The following is a 22450-nucleotide window of genomic DNA, read 5'->3' on the forward strand; positions in this document are numbered from 1 at the left end:
GTACACAATAAAGGTATTATATCAGTTGAATTGTAATAGCTTTCCACAAAGAATCCTGGGGGTTTTAGTTTGGTAATTGCTGAGAATTCTCTGTTAGAGGTTCCCAAGCCACCTGCATGGAATTGCAGTTCCCAGGCTACATTGGGAACAGGAAATGGCTGAGATAACACATCCAAGGGTCTAACTAGATGCAGGGGAAGAGTCCTATTCATACACAAATAGCAGTGCATGGCCTTTCGTCGCCAGCTGAAGACCTTTTTATTCACTCAGTATTTTAACACTTAATTTTAACTTAAATTTAAATTATACTGTTTTAACTCTGTATTTTAACCTTATATCAATTTTGCTGCGTGGTTTTATCCTGGTTGTGCTTTTTATATTGTATTTTGTATTTGTATTTTTAACTTGTTGGTTGTTTTATGATGATTTTAATTTTTGTGAACCGCCCAGAGAGCTTCAGCTATTGGGCGGTATAAAAATGTAATAAATAAATAAATAATAAATAATGAGAAAAAAAGAGTAAACAAGACTTCTTCAAATCTGGTGCCCTCCAGATGTTCTGGACTTCAACTCCCAGCAGCCCCAGCATGTCCAATGGTGAAGAATGCTGGAAGTTGTAGTCCAAAACATTTGGAGGGCACCAGGTTGGGAAAGGCTGAGTGAAACCAATCCTTGATCTTTATCTTACCTCAGTTCCATGGCGCTGAACAATTTTATCTCAGCCTGGCCCACTTCCTCTGATGGTGAATTGGGGTTACCATTTTGGGGCAGCCCTGGAGCATTGTAAAGAATAGTCTCACCAGGCCAGCTTTATTGATAAATGAAGGAAACACAAGAATGTCCTGTCCTGTCTAGTTTGTCGCTTACCTTGTAGTTTACACTGCAGATTTATTCCTGAAATTTAATCAATCTGCATTAGCAGATATGTTCAGAGTCTACAATCAATTTATTAATTTATCTATCTATACTAATTCTATATTGCTTAAAGTAATTAAATCTCTAAGTGGGCTACACTAAAATGCATATATGAAAACAACATAAAATAATCATTTTAATTGTTTTATATCATTTTATAATTATATAATAATACGGACTGGTTTAAGATTGGGAAAGGAGTACGGCAGGGTTGTATACTCTCACCTTACCTTACCATTCAACTTGTATGCAGAACACATCATGCGACGTGCTGGGCTTGACAAATCCAAGGCTGGAGTTAAAATCGCAGGAAGAAACATTAACAATCTCAGATATGCAGATGACACCACTTTGATGGCTGAAAGCGAGGAGTTGCTGAGGAGCCTTATGACGAAGGTGAAAGAAGAAAGTGCAAAAGCTGGGTTGCAGTTAAACCTCAAAAACAACCAAGATTATGGCAACCAGCTTGATTGATAACTGGCAAATAGAGGGAGAAAACGTGGAGGCAGTGACAGACTTTGTATTTCTGGGTGCAAAGATTACTGCTGACGCTGACTCCAGCCAGGAAATCAGAAGACGTTTACTTCTTGGGAGGAGAGCAATGACAAATCTTGATAAAATAGTTAAGAGCAGAGACACCACACTGACAACAAAGGTCCGCATAGTTAAAGCAATGGTATTCCCTGTAGTAACCTATGTCTGCGAGAGTTGGACCATAAGGAAGTCTGAGCAAAGGAAGATAGATGCTTTTGAACTGTGGTGTTGGAGGAAAATTCTGAGAGTGCCTTGGGCTGCAAGAAGATCAAACCAGTCGATACTCCAGGCAGACTGCTCACTTGAGGGAATGGTATTAAAGGCAAGACTAAAGTACTTTCGCCACATAATGAGAAGACAGGACACCCTGGAGAAGATGCTGATCCTAGGGAAAGTGGAAGGCAAAAGGAAGAGGGGCCGACCAAGGGCAAGATGGATGGATGATATTCTGGAGGTGACAGACTTGACCTTGGGGGAGCTAGGGGTGGCAACGGCCGACAGAAGGCTCCGGCGTGGACTGGTCCATGAAGTCACGAAGACCCACTCTGGCCCACTTGCATTGGCTGCCTGAATGTTTCCGAGCCCAATTCAAGGTGCTGGTTTTAACCTATAGGGCCTTACACTGCTTGGGACCACATTACCTAATGGAATGCCTTTCCCGACGTGAACCTACCCAAACACTACGTTCAATGCCTAAGGTCCTCCTCCTGGTGCCTACTCTGGGGGAAGCTTGGAGGGTGGCAACAAGAGAGAGGCCTTCTCTTTGGTGCCCCCCCCCCCACAACTGTGGAACAATCTCCCTGAGACTTTTCTCTTCTCCTAGGCATTTAGCAATATGTAATGAGCCTGGGTCTTTTTTTTGGCTCATCGGTTCTCAAATTGTTATAGAGGTTTTAAATGTATGTGCATTTTGCATGTTCTTGTTGTTTTTAATTTTTGTATATTGTTTTTAAGTGTTTTTATCTTATGTGAACCGCCCAGAGAACTTCAGCTATGGGGTGGTATACAAATGCAAATAATAATAATAATAATAATAATAACAACAACAACAACAACAACAACAACAACAGGTCAAGGAAAGCCTGTGTAAATAAATATGTTTTCAAGAGACATTTGAAGAATGCTGCAGTTTCTGCCTCTTGGTGGGGTTGAAGTTGACATTGCTGCACCATCTTCAAAGGCAGTTACACAGAGAATTACAGTAGTCTAACTTGGATGTTACTAATGCATGGGTAACTGAGTTGGGTAAGAATGGAATGTGAGTGAAGGCTACAAAATCTAGCACATCCTGCAAGTTCTGTTTGGGAAGATGTCATACCTCTCATGCTATAAGCCAGATGAAATAAAGAGAATATAAAATACTGCAACTGGCAATCACTTTGATATGAAAATTTGTTCTTTCATGCCATTTCTACTGACTACTGTGTCTTTTATTTACATGTTTTTTCTCAATGAAAGCTGAAAGGCATCAGAACAGTTCCTCCTATCAACTGCCAGACTTTCCTTTCTCTTTATTTATGATTGTGGAAGACAGACATAAAGGATCTGCTCTTACATTTTAGGGGATGTAGTATAACATAAACTTTTAATGATGTGTCTAATTAACTTATCTACAGACGGCCTTCCATGATGCAAGACAACACGAGAAAAACAATACAAGAAAAAATAATAATCAAAGGATTCCAGAGGATCTTGGTGGTGATGAAGTCCATGTTACCCCCAGCATCTAGAATCCTGTCTAAAGAATGGGCGTGATGCATCCTCCTGAAAAGGTAAGCACATGGGAAGTCATCTCCAAAGGGTCCCAGAGATAAGAACATAAGAAGAACCATGCTGGATCAGATCACAGGTCAATCTAGTCCAGCATTCTTTTCACACAGTGGCCAACCAATTGTCAATGGGAAACCCACAAGCAGGACATGAGTGCAGCACCTGCCCACCCATGTTTCCCAGCAACTGGAGTACATAGGCTTACTGTCTCTGATACTGGAGCCATTGGTAGCCTTCTCCTCCAGAAATTTGCCTAACCCTCTTTTAAAGCCATCCAAATTGGTGGTCGTCATTATGTCTTGTGCTAGCGAATTCATTAGTTTAACTATGTGCTGTGTGAAGAAGTACTTTCTTTTATCTGACCCGAATCTTCCACTAATCAGCTTCGTGGGATGACCCAGGGTTTTAATATTATGAGAACAGGAGAAAAATGTCTCCCTGTGCACTTTCTCCACACCAAGTATCATGTCTCCACTTACTCAACAGTTTTCCAAGCTAAACAATCCTATCTGTTGCAACCTTCCCACATAGGAAAGATGCTTCAGTCCTTTGATAATCTTAGTTGTCCTTTTCTGCACTTTTTCCAACTCTACGATATCATTTTTTAAGGTGTGGTGACCTTGCAAATGCATTTTGTGTCTGTCTGGGGAGTCATTGAGGGAGTGATTCGGAGAGGAATCCAGGAGGCAGGAAAATGGTTAAACACGTCAGTGCCCCCCCAACCCACACCCTCACTGTTTTTCTGAGAAACATGTATTCTGAGAAGTTTTGAATGTGTGTGGAATGTACATTGGTGGTGCTTTTGACCTAATCACTGTGAGATGGCTGAGGGTACTGTAGATATTTTTATTTCTATTGCTCATCTTACCATTGCTCTACAGTCTACCAGGCTGCCTGCACTTTCTGATATGAAAAGGTGCAAAGGAAGGAATAAATGCATGATGTCTTCCCCTTAATGGAAAGTGCAGGAAGCCAAGGAATCTATAAGCTGTCAGAGAGATGATTGCACACTATCTTGTTTTAATTGGATTTTACTGCTTTAAGATTTCATATTGTTTTAACATATTCATGGTTTAATTTGTTTTAAATTGTATATTCATTGCTCTATTTTATATGTATGATTTTAACTGTATGTCGCCCTGAGATCCTTGTGATATAGGGTGAGATATAAATGTTTTAATAAATAAATAAAAATAATGAAAGACAACATACACTCCTTTGCCATCTCAGAAGGAAGATAAGCACAAGAACCCTGAAACAAACTCATGAGAATTTGTCGAAAATTTCCTCTCCTTTGAATTTCTTTTTCGAAAGTAATTTATTTTCTATCAAATTGAACAAGAATGGTTGAGATTTTCATGGGAGAAATCTTTGGCATAGTGCTACTCCCATGTCTTGTTGCCATTGTTATTGTTGTTGCTGCTGCTATTATCATCATCATCATCATCTTGTGTGAGTCATTCAATATCCAAAACTTTCAGCCAATGGCAAACACAAAAAACTCAAAACATGTTCAAATAATTGCATCAATACTTTAAAATCAGTTCAAAAGAAAAGATAAATATCCCAGCAGTTAAAATATGGGAAAGCCTATTTTAAACATATAGCATTATACAGATTATTAAAAGGAAAAGAAGCAGAAGTGAGAATTCTTTCAAAAGCCCTTGTGGGATAAAAGAGCCTTTATTTAGCATCCCAAAGACCTCAAAGTAGGTGCTGAGAGGACTTCCCTAGTAAGGGCATTCCAGAATTTGAGGGCCATCACACAAAAGGCCTGCTTGCAAGTAGACACCTAGCAAATCTCAGTATGTGGGGGACAATTGGAGCCGTTTTGCTCATGGGAACTCTAGATCCAAGCTGTTAACAAATTATCAGAGAGAACGGCAAATCAAAAAATATTGACAGCAGGCCTACAATATTGATTAAAAATATATATCTTCAGAGTGCAGACATCAGGGAGGGAAGTGGATTTATCTTCTGCAGGAGGAAATTCTACAACCCAGGCTCTCCCATGGAAAATGTCATTTCACACACACACACACACACACACACACACACACACACACACGGAATGTGCAAAAGAGCTTTCCCAAGTGACCTTGGTAGAGAGAATATGGGAGAAACTCATCTTTTTAGTTTCCTGGCTCCAAATCATTTAGGGTGTTAAAATTAATGACTAGCACTTTGAATTTCACCCAGAAATGAAGTAGTGTCCTGTGAACCTGGGCTTACAAAAACTTAATGTGCTAAAACAACAACAACAACAAGAAGATATTTTTCTATCAATGCCACCCTTTATTCCAGCCTCCATTCTTCTCTTTCTTATGCTCACTAACTCCTGAGAAGGAGTTCATAATAAACTGCTAACAAGATACACATTGTTGCAAACCCAGAAGACATATTAGCCATGGTTGCAACTTTTGGAAAATTCAAGGAGCAGTTAGCAACATAGGAGGCGGCCTTATACTGAGTCAGACCCTTGGTTCATCTAGCCTAGTAGTGTTGACACTGACTGGCAGAATTTTTTCAAACCCCACGTGGAAGTACTAGGGATTGAACCTGGAACCTTTTGCATGAGAACCAGGGGCTCTAAAATTAAGCTAAACCTCTCTCAATAACTGGGGTAGGAGGTAAAGGCAGGATTTGCTGTGGTACCTCAATGTTAGCTCCTTTTTAGCTTAATGAGTGTTTTTAGGGATGACTTTGGACTTTTCTGCATGAGACATGTCTCGCGTGCTCGTTATTCCCTACTCATGTGTGTTTACGGGTTCTTTAGGTAATGATGATGCAACCCTCCAATTTTGCTGCTGTGTCTATAGAATTGTTGTAAACTGCTTCGGGTATTCAGCAGTATAGAAAATAACAACAACAACAACTTTCAGTGAGGTTTGGGAGCAGGAAAAAATGTGACATTTAATTGTGAAAGCAAAAGAAATGGCTTTTTCATTCGTGTATTTCCTCTATTCTGCTATACCACACTGCCACCTAGAGGCTAGGTAGCAGAAAAGCAGGAAGGAAATGCTGCTTGTGTAGTGCTCAAATCTCAATTCTGTGATGAAACTGAAAGTAGATGCTGTGTTAACAGCTGATTAACAGTCTCTAGAAATGCTCTTCACAGCTGTAAGGCTCATTTATTTCAAGCTCATTTATTTCTGTCCTTTAGGTTGTATTTGCCTTCAAATAGGTCAGGAGAACAAGTGGCCTTCAAGATGTTGGAGGACTGCAACTCCCATCAGCCCTCGCTAGCCTAGCCAATGGTGAGTGATGATGGGAGTCGAAATCCAACAACATCTGGAGGGCCACATGTTCCCCATCTCTGGTGTAGGTGATGAAAAGCAAGAAGCAAGAATGTTGTCCACATTTCTATTATACAAGTTATACAATTTGAATTGTTCCCTCGTATATGGTAAAACTTGGACATTATGTTAAGCAGGTTGTGTGAACATCCCTGCATTAACGGACAGACTACACAGCCAGAATGAAAAGATTGCTTTTGCCAAATTTTGCAAAGCTGTCTTGTTGGTTTGGGGTTGTTTTGTATATAAGAGTATCACTTCCCATTTGTGACCTTCGGATGTGCAAAGTGGATTTTAGTGAGAAATGAATTAGGGAGCAGGTTTTTGTTTTTGTTTTTTTAATCCAGTAGATGCTAAGGTTATGAGAGGACACTCAAAATTACAGGCTAGAAGCTCTGGCAAAATGGAAGCAATCAATGAAAGGCCAAAATCAACAACAGATTAACCCCCCTCCTAAAAAAATTGTAATGAAACAATTCAGTAATATTTATAGTCAGTTTGAACTGAAGTCCACCCAATGGTTACAAAGAAATCCATCATTAGCTTGCCTTTTGCCTGACAATTGTCCCTGCAAACATAATCATATTAGAGAAGGTTTTCATTCATTTCTAAAGTGAGACCGGGGGAGAGATGTTTTATGCTAGAAATCCCGTAACTGGCAGCATCACTTGAGATTTCAATAATGCTTTTATTTGAACAGATATATCCTATCACGCTTGTGAATTGGTAATGCCTAATTCTGATAAAAATGTTTTTTTAAAAAAAACGTAGAATGAAGTATATTTCGGAACACAGTTCCGACAGTTCATATTCGCAGGAGGTCATCCCCACGCCATGAATGAATATAGCATATGATTTCAGATTTTAAGGCAGAGGTACAGAAACTCAATTCAGGAGGTTAGATTGGGCCTTCCTGGGATCTCAATATGGCCTCTGGGGTTTCTTTCCACCAACCACCAATTGTTTGATGGTTTCATGTCTTTTAAGCAGGTTGTTTTCCATGTGCTGTGCCGAACATTTTGGTGGAGTGGGGGAAATGAAAACTCGGGCAAAAGAGGCTGGAGGAGGGGCAAACATTTTTGGAGAATTTTCTCCTTGGGGAGGGTGACAGTCCAGGAGCTGGTTAAATGCCCCCCAAATTTGAGTTTAGTCATTAAAACTCAAATGATGGCCAGAACACTGACTCTGCTGGCGCATTAAAACTAAGATGTGTGCTAGCTCTGCTAACAAACTCAAATAGCGCTAGTGGTGTTCTGCTGAATCTTTCTGTTTCACAAGCGATTGTACATTGTGCTTGCATAAGCAGTTGCACAAACACAATGTGCAACCAGTTGTGTGACTGTAATGCGCCACTGGTTGCACAACTACTTGTGCAACACTGCTTGCACAAATGTAACCAGGGCCGGTGCTACCATAGAGGCCACTCAGGCGGCCGCTTAGAGTGCCAAGCTAAGAGGGGCGCCGGACACAGCACAGCACTCACGCGCGTTGGCTGTGAGCCGGCCCGGCCTGAGGATTCAGCTGGGCCTGGGCAGGCGAGATGGCACCCCATGCCCGCCCAACCGAAGCAAAGCCAGGGACACTGGGGTGGGGGTGGGGCAGCTCCACATTCGGACTTCCGGAACGCGCCCAGAAGAGAGAGAGAGAGAGAGAATGTATGGGTGACTGGGGTGCATGGGGTCGTTGAGTGAATGCATGTGTTCATGTGTGTGTTTGTTTGGAGTGAGTGATGCTGAGCATGTGTGTGCGTGCGCGTGTGAATTGGGGGGGATGATTTGGAGGTGATATTGATATTCCTATTAAATAATGCATTTTAGACCCATAGATGTTCCTTTCCAATTTGTTTGCTATAATTGGCATGACGTATTTCGTGCACTTTAAAATAAATTTAGCAGTTTCAAGTTTTGTGCTTCTTATTTTTTCCAGTAAACATATGTTCTTAAAAATCAAAGTTGGCATTTTTTTGGGATGTGCGTGTGAGAGTAGCTCACCTTGCCTAGGGCACAAAATAGTCTGGCACCGGCCCTGAATGTAACTTTAGTTGGGTTCTCCTTCTGCCCATAGTTCAGAACCCAGTTTCCACTAGCGCAACATCATTTGTGCTAATGGAATGACACAGTTGGATTGTGTGTGTTTTTTAAAGACACGTATAGTGTCAGAATTACAAATCAATAAACACTGTTTTACCCTGTTCTATCTGGCTTCATACTCATTGTTTCAAATGCAAGGCTTCCAAACAGAATTCTCATTGTGTTTATGCTATGGAGCTCGATACGCAGCTGAAACAGTTTGTCTTCACTGCCCTCTAAGTGATCCAGCCATCTCTGGAAATGGCAATGAAGAGTTTAGAGAGATAAATATCTACTCCACATGATAATCCTCATGCACATATGTGCTGGGTGGGGGATGGGGTGCTTTCTCCTTATTTCTTGGTTTGCTTGTTCTATTTCATTTAAAGGAAAACACTCATGGCAGCAGTAGATTAATTTCAAAACAACAATATTAAAACATTAAGATCAACCAAGTGAACAGTCAAAAGATAGCTGATAAATTTATCAAAATACATGTGCAGTGAATTAATTTAATTAATTTAAAAAATTAATTTGTAAATTATCTTGCCCATTCTCCCAAAAGCTCAGGGCAACATCCATAATACACATTAAATACTTAAGATAATAGACATCAAATTAAAATTACCCCATACCAGTTCAAGTTCATAAAGATATCTCAAAGGAGGGCTTAAAGGTCTTTCTGAAAATTGGTAGTGGTGGTGCTAGTAGTAGTAGCTGTAGTAGTAGTAGTAGTAAACCAAGCTGGATTTAACACTATTTGCTAGCCTTAGAATCGTACTGAAATTTTATTTTGAAATAAAGTTTTTTTTAAAAAAAAGTCAACAAAAAAAGGGGGAGACTAAAGAAATATATATCACTAATTATCATTCTTAGATCTCGGCAGTTTCCAGAAATCTTATGCCCTGCCAGGCTGCTGCCAACAATGTGGAAGGAGTGACAGAGGCCATTTCACCTCCCATTCCACATAATAATAATAATAATAATAATAATAATAATAATAATAATAATAATAATCCTCAGCTAGATGGGCCTCTGAGCCTGTCTAGCTCCCTTATTGGTAATGGGCGGAGACAGGTGATGGAGTGCTCATAGGATACTGCAGAGCCTTGCAGCTTCTCTCCTCCTTTCTTCCCCGCCCACCAGAACGCCCCCTTTGACCTCTACAAGGTCACCCAAGGTTGCTGTTGTGATCTCGAAAAGCAATCTTAATGGTTCTTTCTGTGGCAGCTGCAAGGGGTGTAGGGAGGTAGTAATGGGAGGGATACAATATCTGATTCCCCCTCCGAAATATCCTATGGTGTGTGCAAGTATGCATTATTTTGTGTGATTGCACAGAGCCAGGAAAAAATTTAGTCCAGATAGGAAATGAATGGAATCTATGATACCATAATACCTTTCTTAAAACTAGGATCCCTTGCTTGTTGCACTTGCTGATAATGTTTATGCATAGCCATAGACTCCCAAATTTTATCAAGCCACTGCTGTTTAGTTGCTTGCTCACAATTACATGCTATAGAGGACTTTTGCCTATGTATTTTTAGAAATGTAATTTGAAAGAAATTAAACAAACAAAACCTGAAGCCAAGCCACCCCATCCTACCCCACCTAGTAAGAAAGGACCAATCACTTCTACTGTAAGTTATTGCACTGATAGAAATGGAAGACAGTGGTAATTTTTATGAAACACTCAATAGAACTCAATCCCTTCACACAAAGCACCGTGAGTGAAGCCCATTGTAAAATGTATCCTAGGATTAGAAGGTGGACCTTTAAGTCACTTAACTGCAGTCCTTCCCATCCCCCCTGCTCATAATAAATGTTTAGAGCAGGTGTTCTGAACTTTATTAATCCAGTGGACACATTTAGAATTTTGAGAGAGTACATGCTCACAAAATGGCTACCTTAGGGAGAGCTTTCCCATTCACAAACTGACTGTGTCAGCGGGCATGACCAGTCACAAGTACCCATTTCCCAAAGGCAAAAGAACAGCAACCTAAGTACAAAGCAGAGGTGTGGGCTGAAACTGAGATCCAAAACAGAAAATCACTCTTCTGACCCCACAGTTTTCTGCTCCAATGCTCGTTTCGTAGAACAAAAACCTGAATGAAGTCACCTGGCCAAGGAACCAAGTGCAAGGCAGAGATAGAGTGCCCCAAATGCCAGATCAGATATTTGCAGGCAGAGAAAGACAAGAGGAATAAAGACTCAGACACCAGAGCTTGGGATAACTAGGGCCTCTTTATCTACATGGGTAATTCACCCTTCCCTTGGGTGAAATTGCAGGAATCTAGTAACACCTTTCTCCAAGCAACTAGCCTACATTTACAGGCGAGCTGCTCTGCCAAAGCCAGGCGTTGGTAAAACCTAGCCCCTTTCTTAAGCTACACATCAGTGTAATGGCAGGGTGAGACCATTCTGCGTCACCCCTGCCTGGTGCTGCACAGCTCTGAGTGAGCTGAGACAAGAAGTTACCCAAAGGCAATCTACATCTTGACTCGAGAGCAGCACAGCCCCTGAGGAGCAGGCTTCCAAACTTCCCAATCACCGTAAAGGCGCCAGCGAGTGCTCACCAGACCTATTCCAATACCCTAAAATTTCCGCACAATCCGGCCCATTCCAAATCAACCTATTTACCCACCCACCCCTAATAATTTCATTCCAGTATGAAGCAGGTGAAAAACCTATACACTAATGCCAATCTGTGGCAGGTAAAATTCTTACTTAGCCCTCCCAAAGAGAGCGACTGGCTAATCCCATATGGGTTGGAGGGAGGGAGGGAGCAAATGAGACAGAGATACAGGTGAGGTCTGCCTTTATAGGCCCTGCCCCACCCACACCACATGCTGCACGTATGCCAGGTACATGTGGAGTGTCTCTTCCACCTTCCCTTCAGCAAATGCTGCCTCCTGCCCTAGACTTCCTGGCAGGGTGGGAATTGGGCTTACCTTCCCAAAGGACAGATAGGGTGGCCAGATACAAAAGACAGCAGGGCTCCTGCAGCTTTAACTGTTGTGATGAAGAGGGAATTTCACCAAGTGCTGCATGTATACAAATGACACCTGCTGAAATTCCCTTTTCTATACAACTGTTAAAAATACAGAAGCCCTGTCCTCCTTTCCATGTGGTCACCCTAGACAACAACCATTTCTCACATGAAAACTAGTGCTGCTCAGAGAAATGCAGACAGACAAACTAAGCAAAACACACACCACACCAACGCAAACAAACAGGCCAGGTCATACACACCGTATTAAACAAACAAGTCAGGCAACACAGAGATAAATAAATATAAATAAATATATTTTATTTATATTTATTTATTACATTTTTATACCACCCAATAGCCGAAGCTCACTGGGCGGTTCACAAAAATTAAAATCATGAAGAGCATAAAAACAACCAACAATCTAAAAACACAAATACAAAATACAATATAAAATATAAACATACTGGCTAAGCATACAGTTCGCTTCCGGCCGTCTTCTTCATGATAAATATAAAATACTTCAGAGAACAGGTGAGGTTCTCTCTCTCTGTCCCAACAAACACACCCTTGCCAAAAGAGAAATGTAATCCCCACCTCCAAGAGCTTGAAGAGCAGGACTCAAGATTAATTCATGTAATTAAGGAGGGAAAACATGGAAGCTGGTGGGGCTTAAAGGAATTGAGTTTTCTATATCTCATCCTTTTCACTAATTAAAAGATCTCACGCAAGAAGCCTATTGCTGCCCATGCTCAGCATGAAATGACTTGATATGGTTTTGTCCATGTTTGGTTGCTGCTGCATGCTGCCAGTATTAAGCCAATCGGGGGGGGGGGGGATGAGAGAGAGAGAGAGAGAGAGAGAGTTAATTGTAGGTTTATTGCCTTCTCCAAGGAACCTGACAGTCATGGATTCAACCTTCATACTCTACATCAGTGGTTCCCAAACTTTTTCAGGTCACCGCCCCCTTGGTTCCACAAACTCATGCCCAGTGCCCCCCCTACTCTACACTATAAAAATCATTATTCAGAATAGCGGTTTTCAACGACCCACTAAGGAAGATAATAACAATAAAATTCAAAACAGTAACAATTAATTGAATATTTATTCAAAATCCAAAGCACCCACTGTAGGCTTGCCGAGGGAGGGAGGGAAAAGAGAACAAACGCCTCTGTTTTGCAGCCGGCGTGGCGGGGCACACCAAGCAGGGTATGTCTCTTCATTAGCGTTTTGGTGCTTTTGAAACACTTCAATTCACCGTTAAAAGGACTCTTCTTAAACGGTATTAATACATGTGTGGATTCCTCCCCTATATGGCTTGGGACCAAACTACCTTCTCCCATAAAAATGTCCCTGGGTTTTAAGACCTTCCGGAGAGGGGCTTCTCGGAAAAGACCACCTCGCGCACGCCCCTGCCACCCCCTTGCCTCTTAGCTCCCCCCCTATGCAATCCCACCGCCCCCAAGGGGGCAGTACTGCCCACTTTGGGAACCACTGCTCTACATGTTACTACAAGTAAATTGCACAGATGCAGAAGATGATGGGATAATCATATGAAGAATCATTGCACAAGCAAATACTTACATGAAAGGCTGAAACCAAGGACTGCTGGACTAGTGCAATGTCAAAATATGGGCTGTTATGAGCCAACTGAGGACAGTGAGACAGGACAACAGATTGAGCTAACACAACTAGACCAGAAATATTCATTATCTCCAGATGTTGGCATGAACAAAACATGGAAATAGGCAAAGAGAGGAATGCAACTAAAAGTATAAACCAACCTTAATGCCTTTTGGCCACCACAATGCCAGCTTGCATTATGACATGCTAATCAAGTGTTTTGTCATCTGCATATTGCCAGTGGGGGAAAAGTCAAATACTACATTCCCAAGAACATCTGTCTGGTCTGACCTAAATCATCATGGTGCATTGAAGCCTGTGAGAAAGAAAGGGTCTGCAGTGCAACCATTTGAGTGTCTACTCAGACATAAAGCTCAGTGAATTCAGTTGGGCTTTCTTTCAGGAAAGTGTGCATAAGATTAGATTCTGAAAGGACTTTAAGTTTGATAGCATTTTCCATATCTATGTGACATTAATAAAAATTGACAGCTGAAAGTAGGCATTTCAAGGGAAGATAAAACTTTCAACTGGAAAAAACAACAATGTCCACTGCCCCAAAGCTATCCTTGAGAATGTGTTAAAGCAGGGGCAGGTAATTTGTGAACCTTCAGATGTTCTGGTCTACAATCCCCATGATGCTTCACCATTGTTATGGTGACCATATGAAAAGAAGGACAGGGCTCCTGTATCTTTAACAGCTGCATAGAAAAGGGAATTTCAGCAGGTGTCATTTGTATATATGGAGAACCTGGGGAAATCCCCTCTTCATCACAACAGTTAAAGGTGCAGGAGCTTTTAAAGCTTTTAAAACTTGATTTTGTTCTGACTTTATACTGTACCCTACCCAGTGCCTGTTTACCCTACCCTGTGCCTGTTTGCATTCTCTTCCCCTCCTTATTGCTTTACTATGGTTTTATTAGAATGTAAGCCTATGCGGCAGGGTCTTGCTATTTACTGTTTTACTCTGTACAGCACCATGTACATTGATGGTGCTCTATAAATAAATAAATAAATAAATAAATAAATAAATAAATAAATAATAAGGAGTATACTAGAGTGACCAGATTTAAAAGAGGGGCAGGGCACCTGCAATGTTAACTGTTGTTAGGGCGACCCTATGAAAAGGAGGACAGGGCTCCTGTATCTTTAACAGTTGTATTGAAAAGGGAATTTCGGGAGGTGATCATTTCCTCTTAAGGAGAGAACAGAAAGGCTTCCTGTCCCTTACTTATTTGCACTATTTATAGGCTGCCTAGTAATCGTCTCTCAGTGGATCATAAAACATAAAATATTGAAATGAAATATTGAGGATGATGGGGCATGCCCATTTTTCCATTACACAAAAAGAATGTCAGCTGGGACAAAATGCTAAAGCAGGGGTGGGCATTTGGTGGCTGTCCAGATGTTTTGGCTTACAACTCCCATCATCTCACATCATTGGCTATCCTGGACAGATGGGAATTGTAGGCCGAAACATCTAGAGGGCCATGCGTTGCCCAGCCCAGTGCTATAGCTTGAGCTGGGACTGGACACTGATGCATCTATTATGAAAGACAATTAATTAAATAAGGGTGCAATCCTATGCATGTTTACCCAGAAAAAAGTTCCAGAACTTCCAGTATCCTCAAGCCAGCCAATCCTAAACATTCATAGGATAGCACCCCAACTGTGGGAAGCAGGTGTTCGCTTGCCACCTCAGTTTGATAACCATGTTGGTTGTCTATAGACCCTTGTCACATGTTGAAGAGTCTTGTTATCTATAGGGTCTTGTCATACGTTGATGAGGATTTTACCACACACCTGCACCCAATGTGAGATTCAGGGATGTGGTAAAATTCTTTCCCCTACATGAGAAATGACTCTATGGTATAATAGCCAGCCCTTGTTGTCTTCATACAATGACCAGAGAGGCTGAGGTGTAATATGTTAGTATTTGTGTTAAGGTATGAAAAGGATCATTGTCAATTTTCTTCTTGCAGTTTGAATTTCCACTTGTTTATTATTATACCCGAATAATATCTCATTGCCTTTTTCATGGAAACTAGAGGTCAATGTCATTTTGGGTTTTTTCATTACGAAATGATACATCTCGTGCCCTGAATTAAGTTTTATTATGAAGGAGAGCAGTTTCTGACATCCAAATCCTGTTTATCAGTTCTAGCTGTGATCTGATGGGCCCAGGTCAGTGTGGTGAGATGATAAAAATCCAGCTTTGAAGTATATAATCCTCTTATTAGTTATATAAGGGGAACAAGGCAGGAAATTTTCCAAATGAGGACCTTAATGGTTTTGTTCCTCTGTCATTCAAACCTGTCCCAGCAATATGAGCCACTGAACATTTACTCCAGTCGAGTCTTTGAAACCATTTTCACAGGTGTCGCTTAAATCTTTTCTTCTCTTCATTTCCCCTACTTGTAATTCAAACGTTCAATCAACAGGAGCCTGTATTATGTTGAATGAGGCCATGGTCCATCAGTATTGTCTACAAGGAGTGGAAGAGTCTCTTTCCCAGCCCTGCTTTCTGTGACTTTGTAACTGGAGATGCTGGGAACTAAACTTGGACCTTCTGCATGCAAAGCATGAGATCTGGAACTAAGGTTGGAACTAAGGCTGGAACTGTCAAACTTCCATTTGACAGCGTTCTGCTTTCTATCCCACGCTAACAACTTTCAGGTAACACTTACTGGTCTAAAATATTCATCATGACAGCAATCCTATACACAGAATGGGCCTGTTCAGACAACACACTAAACCGTGGTAAGGTGACTAACCCTTTTTGAAGCAAATGGTTGGTGTTTAAACTGTGGTTATGTAGCCACCATGATTAGGAATGGTTCAGACAACACTCTAAGCCATAATGTTTATCTCAAATGCTTAAACGCATGGGCTTAGTGTGTCATCAGATCACGCTCACACGTACCTGGGAGCATGTCTCATTGAACTGAATGTGCACAGGATTGCATGTTTAGCTTCATTTGAGGAAAATGTATTTTACTGAGCTCTTTTTAATTGATTTTTCTCTTTTTTATTGTGAATATTAACAAAGCAGAACAGCTCTATCAATTAAGGGCTACATAAGAGTTCCTTTCCCTTCTCTTCTCTCTCTCTGTGTAAATGGAATAGATTCACCACAATGATCACAACTCACCATTCACAAAGTGCTCCCTACTTTGGATCACTCAGTTGACTTTCATATTTGTAAATAGTTAGGAGGAAGGACTGCCTAATGGTCTCTTTTTGTTTGTTTTGCTACTCTAAATCAAGATTAGGGGTGCAGAGCGGGTGTGCTCATCCCTGAAATTCAGAGTGGTGTTCCAATGAAGCAATTCATTCACCCCAATTTTGGGGGTGCCTCTGTCTCCCCGCACCGATAGATTAGCAGGCAGAAACCCACTTTCACTCCATAATATTCTAAAATCAAACTAAATACAAAACAGTGGACAGTTGTGTCCCTTCCTAGTAGGTATACATATAAATTAGCATATGCAAATATTATACATACCTTTCTCTATTTTGTTCTCCTTTCTGGTTATCTATTTCCTCTTTTGCAATAATGTGTAAATGGCCACACTAGCTTAGGTTAGGGTGACCATATGGAAAGGAGGAGAGGGCTGCTGTATCTTTAACAATTGTATTGAAAAGGGAATTTCAGCAGGTGTCATTTCAGACTTTGAACCTCTGGAAAGGAAACTGAAGAACTTTGGAGCCCAGGTAGTTTTCTCATCCATCCTTCTTGGAAGAGGATTAGAAAGGGAAATAAAAATACTCCGGATGAATGACTGGCTACGAAGGTGGTGCCGACGTGAGAGTTTTGGATTCTGGGACCACAGGCTACGCTACTTGGAACATGGACTGCTCGCAAGGGATGGGTTGCACCTCACAAGGGTTGGAAAGAATGTGTTCGGCCACAGCATGAAGAACTTGATCAGGAGGGCTTTAAACTGAATCTTACGGGGGTAGGAGATGTAAACTTCGAAGCAACAATGGATGAAGGCCAATGCACAGAGAACAGCTCCAATAGTGCCCCAAAATAGTGTCCACAACAATGTAGGAACAAAGCCAGACTATAAAACACATGGTCTTCGATGTCTATATACTAATGCCCAGAGCATGCGAAACAAACAGAATGAACTCGAACTCTTATTACATGAAGGCAAATATGACTTCATAGGTATAACTGAATCTTGGTGGGATGACTCCCATAACTGGAATATAGCAATTGAAGGATATAACTTGTTCAAAAAGAACAGAAGAAATAGAAAGGGAGGTGGAGTTGCACTATATGTTAAAAATACCTATCCCTGCACAGAAATACAAGCGGATCAGACTGGGAGCCCCATCGAAAGCATCTGGATTAAAATAAATGGGGCAAGGAATAAAAAGAACATGATAATCGGAGTCTACTACCGACCACCCAATCAAGGAGAGGACGAGGACGAAACTTTTGAGAAACAAAATCCCAGTGTTTCAAGGAAGTGTGATGTAGTAGTGATGGGGGACTTCAATTACCCTGATATCTGTTGGGAGACAAATGCCAAAAGCGGCCCTTCCAAGAAATTCCTGACATGTATGGGTGATAACTTTCTCCTACAGAAAGTGGAGGAAGGAACTAGAGGATTGGCAATCCTTGACTTGATATTGACCAATAGGGATGACTTAGTGGATAAAGTGGCAGTTACGGGAACTCTGGGGGAAAGTGACCACATCATACTTGAATTCTTGATTATGAAGGAGACAAAAGTTTAGTGTAGCCATACACGTACTCTGGATTTTAGGAAAGCTGATTTTAATAAACTCAGAACTATGATAAGTAAGGTCCCGTGGCAAGTGAGCCTAATGAGAAAAGGAGTGCAGGATGGGTGGGAGTATTTAAAAAATGAAATTTTAAAGGCACAGTTACAAACAATTCCAACAAGGAGAAAAAATAGAAGACAACAGAGGAAACCAATGTGGCTCCACAAAAAGCTTAGAGATGACCTGAAAACAAAAAGGGATACATATAGGAAGTGGAAGGAAGGCCAGGCTACAAAAGAAGAGTACAGACAAGTGGCGCAGAAGTGCCGAAATGGCGTCAGGAAGGCTAAAGCTGAGAATGAGCTGAGATTAGTGAGGGATGCTAAAAGCAATAAAAAGGCTTTCTTCAGATACTTAAGTAGTAAAAGACAGAGGAAAGAAATGGTGGTTCAACTGCTTAATGGGGATGGCAAATTGATAACAGATGACAAATAAAAGGCTGAAGTGCTCAGTTCCTACTTTGCCTCAGTCTTCACCCAAAAGCGGGTCTATGACCCCCCTGGAAAAAGTGAAGCAGAAGTTGAGGGGGCAGGATTGCAGTTTGAGATTGATAAACAAATGGTCAAAGAACACTTAATTTCCTTGAATGAGTTCCAATCTCCAGGGCCCAATGAACTGCATCCTAGAGTAATGAAGGAGCTAGCGGAAGAACTCTCAGAACCTTTGTTTATTATCTTTGCAATATCATGGAAGACGGGTGAAGTGCCGGATGACTGGAGGAGGGCTAACATTGTCCCTATCTTCAAAAAGGGCAAAAAGGAGGAACCTGGGAACTACAGACCAGTCAGTCTGACATCCATCCCTGGGAAAATTCTGGAGCAGATTATAAAGAAGTCAATCTGTAAACACCTTGAAATCAATGCAGTGATTACTAGAAGCCAACATGGATTTGTCAGGAACAAATCCTGTCAGACTAATTTGATCTCATTTTTTGATAGGGTAACCTCCCTTGTGGACTGTGGGAATGCTGTGGATGTCATATATATTGACTTCAACAAAGCTTTTGACAAAGTACCCCATGATATTCTGTTTCACAAACTAGCTAAAAGTGGGCTAGATGGAACAACTATTAGGTGGATTCACAGTTGGCTACAGAATCAGACTCAAAGAATATTTATCAATGGAACCTTCTCAAACTGGGGAGAGGCAACGAGTGGGGTGCCGCAGGACTCAGTCCTGGGCCCAGTGCTCTTCAACATTTTTATCAATTATTTGGATGAGGAGGTACAGGGAACACTGATCAAATTTGCAGACGACACAAAATTGGGTGGGATAGCTAATACCCTGGAAGACAGAAACAAACTTCAAAGTGATCTTGATAGGCTTGAGTGCTGGGCTGAAAACAACAGAATGAAATTTAATAGGGATAAATGCCAAGTTCTACATTTAGGAAATAGAAACCAAAGGCACAGTTACAAGATGGGGGATACTTGGCTCAGCAATACTACAAACGAGAAGGATCTTGGAATTGTTGTAGACCACAAGCTGTATATGAGCCAATAGTGTGATATGGCTGCAAGAAAGGCAAATGCTATTTTGGGCTGCATTAATAGAAGTATAGCTTCCAAATCATGTGAGGTACTGGTTCCTCTCTATTGGTTAGGCCTCATCTAGAGTATTGCGTCCAGTTCTGGGCTCCACAGTTCAAAAAGGACGCAGACAAGCTGGAGCGTGTTCAGAGGAGGGCAACCAGGATGATCAGGGGTCTGGAAACAAAGCCCTATGAAGAGAGACTGAAAGAACTGGGCATGTTTAGCCTGATTGAGGGAAGACATGATAGCACTCTTCAAATACTTAAAAGGTTGTCACACAGAGGAGGGCCAGGATCTCTTCTCAATCCTCCCAGAGTGCAGGACACGGAATAACGGGCTCAAGTTAAAGGAAGCCAGATTCCAGCTGGACATCAGGAAAAACTTCCTGACTGTTAGAGCAGTATGACAATGGAATCAGTTACCTAGGGAGGTTGTGGGCTCTCCCACATTAGAGGCATTCAAGAGGCAGCTGGACAACCATCTGTCAGGGATGCTTTAGGGTGGATTCCTGCATTGAGCAGGGGGTTGGACTCGATGGCCTTGTAGGCCCCTTCCAACTCTGCTAATCTATGATTCTATGATTTGCATGCATGCAGCACCTGGTGAAATTCCCTCTTCATCACATTAGTTAAAGCTGCAGGAGCCCTGCCCTCTTTTGTATCTGGTTAAGAGGGCAGGGCTCCTACAGTTTTAACTGTTGAGATGAAGAGGGAATTTCACTAGGTACTGCATGCTCTTCATCTCAAGAGTTAAAGCTGCAGGAGCTATACAAGTGACCAGATACAAAAGAGGGCAGGGCTCCTGCAGCCTTAACTGTTTTGGGAGGAAGAAGGAATTTCAGTAGGTGCTGCATGCATACAAATGACACCTGCTGAAATTCCCTTTTCAATACAACTGTTAAAGATACAGGAGCCCTTTCCTCCTTTCCATATGGTCACCCTAGGTTTATATAAATCTTGTAAAAAAATAAAATAAACCCCAAAGTTTACTGAAGTACAGAAAAATCTTTAAGAAAAATGAAACAATGAAAGAAGAGAGGGCATTAAAAAAAAATCCCAGTGAGGACTGAGCATGTTCAGTGAGCATGGAATGATGATTGACAGTTGGCAGCAAATAGAGAAAGGGGTTTGGTTATGTAATAGGACATTGCAGTGAAGGGCATGGCTGAAATTCAGAGTAAGAGCATTCCTCACTTTTTGTTTTTATTGCAGTTCCCACTCATTGGATGGATTCAAAAGATGTTATTCTTGTCTCCTTTAGCAGCAGAGAGACAGATAAAGTCCTTGGTGACAGACAGATTAGCAGCATCCATTTCTCAGAGGCCACAGTACTCAGATAAAGCCTGTTTGCATCCTGGGACTACAGCTGTGATGGGAAAAGATTGAATTTCTCTTGAATTCAATCAACTTTCCTTTCGTGCATCTTTTAAACCAATAAAGGGGAAGAGGGAAGACTGCCACATTGGAGCTTTTAATTATATAGCCTCTCAGACATGGTATTATCAACAGGTCATAAAATACCAAACTGGTCTAGGAGAGCTCTCGGCTTTGCTCGTGCCATTCAGCAACTATCATCGGAAAATAAACTATTCATTGCAAGGGAGGAGGTTTGGTTTCTGCCCCTGCATTCATGAACATATGGCATAACAAGCAGCTTGAATTCCAGATGCAATCAGATCTTATTTTCAGACTCTTCCTCAACGTGCTTTTGATAAGACTGACATTCTCAGTGTGGTGGGAATGGTTTCAACACACGGGCACTATCTTGAAAACAAACACTTGGAAATGAAACAAGCCTACATTGAAAACTACTTTCACCACATTTCAGACTGTCTCTCTTCACACCGAGATCACCAGTGGTCCACCTTTTAAATGCTTATATCCTGTACTTGCTCACTCTGAAGCATCTTTTCCATGTCACCATAGCTTGGGCACATCTCACTGATGAGGATTTGTTGTGTTATTTAGAGCAGGGGGTAGATGGGATGCTACTGGTAGATGTCTAGGTCATTAGCTATAGATCAGCAGTGCTTTCTGGGTAGTATTCAATGCTGGTCCTCCATAGATAGACCAATTGAAATAAATGGGACTTGATAGTCATTTCAGTGAGTCTCGTCTATGTCGGACTAACATTAGATACATAAGTCTGACTCCCCATTGTTTAACAATAGCAAAACCCAAATGACTTTCCTCAGTTAAATGAAGCAAGTTTAGGCTAACCAGGAATAAAAAGACTGTGAGCTAAGTTCAGTTCTGGTATTGTAAACACAGAGACACCTCTTTTAATGCTGAGTGTATGTGGTTTGGCACCCGACTCCAGCTGGGGGTTCTAGGAAAAAGCAAAGTACGTCTGAGCAAGCCTGAAGTTTGCCCAAGTCTGATTTGAAGGAGAGTTAAGATGTGCCCTATCACTCCCTAAGCTTGCTTGCTTGAATTATATATTGCATCTTGCTTTTCAGACGACTAGCATAATCCTATGCCTGTCTACTGAGAAGTAGGTAGCTCAATGGGGCTTACGCCCATGTATGTGAATATAGTACTGCTGCTTAAATCTAATCTTCCAAAGGAGCTCACAGTAATTAAAATGCAATATACACTGCTGGGGATGGAAGGGTCATTAGATATTTTTGTCTTATGGGAGCAACAGTTACATTTTGCATTATATCTCAGAGCTTTTCTCTTGGACTTTCTCTCCAAACTAGTGAAGACAGCATGAAATTAGTATTAAAATTTATTTATTAAAACATTTCTATCCCACCTATTTCACTAGGATCTCAGGGCAGCATACAGATAAAATTATACAACAATATAAAACAATAAATATACACAGCTAAAAAGAAATTAAACCATTAATCAAGTTAAAACCAGTATAGAATTTAAAAGCAATAAAACCAATTAAAAGAGTTAAAACAATGTGCAAGCGTGGTGAATT

The sequence above is a fragment of the Elgaria multicarinata genome, chromosome 6 (genome assembly GCF_023053635.1).
Source record: "Elgaria multicarinata webbii isolate HBS135686 ecotype San Diego chromosome 6, rElgMul1.1.pri, whole genome shotgun sequence".
Classification (NCBI taxonomy): domain Eukaryota; kingdom Metazoa; phylum Chordata; class Lepidosauria; order Squamata; family Anguidae; genus Elgaria; species Elgaria multicarinata.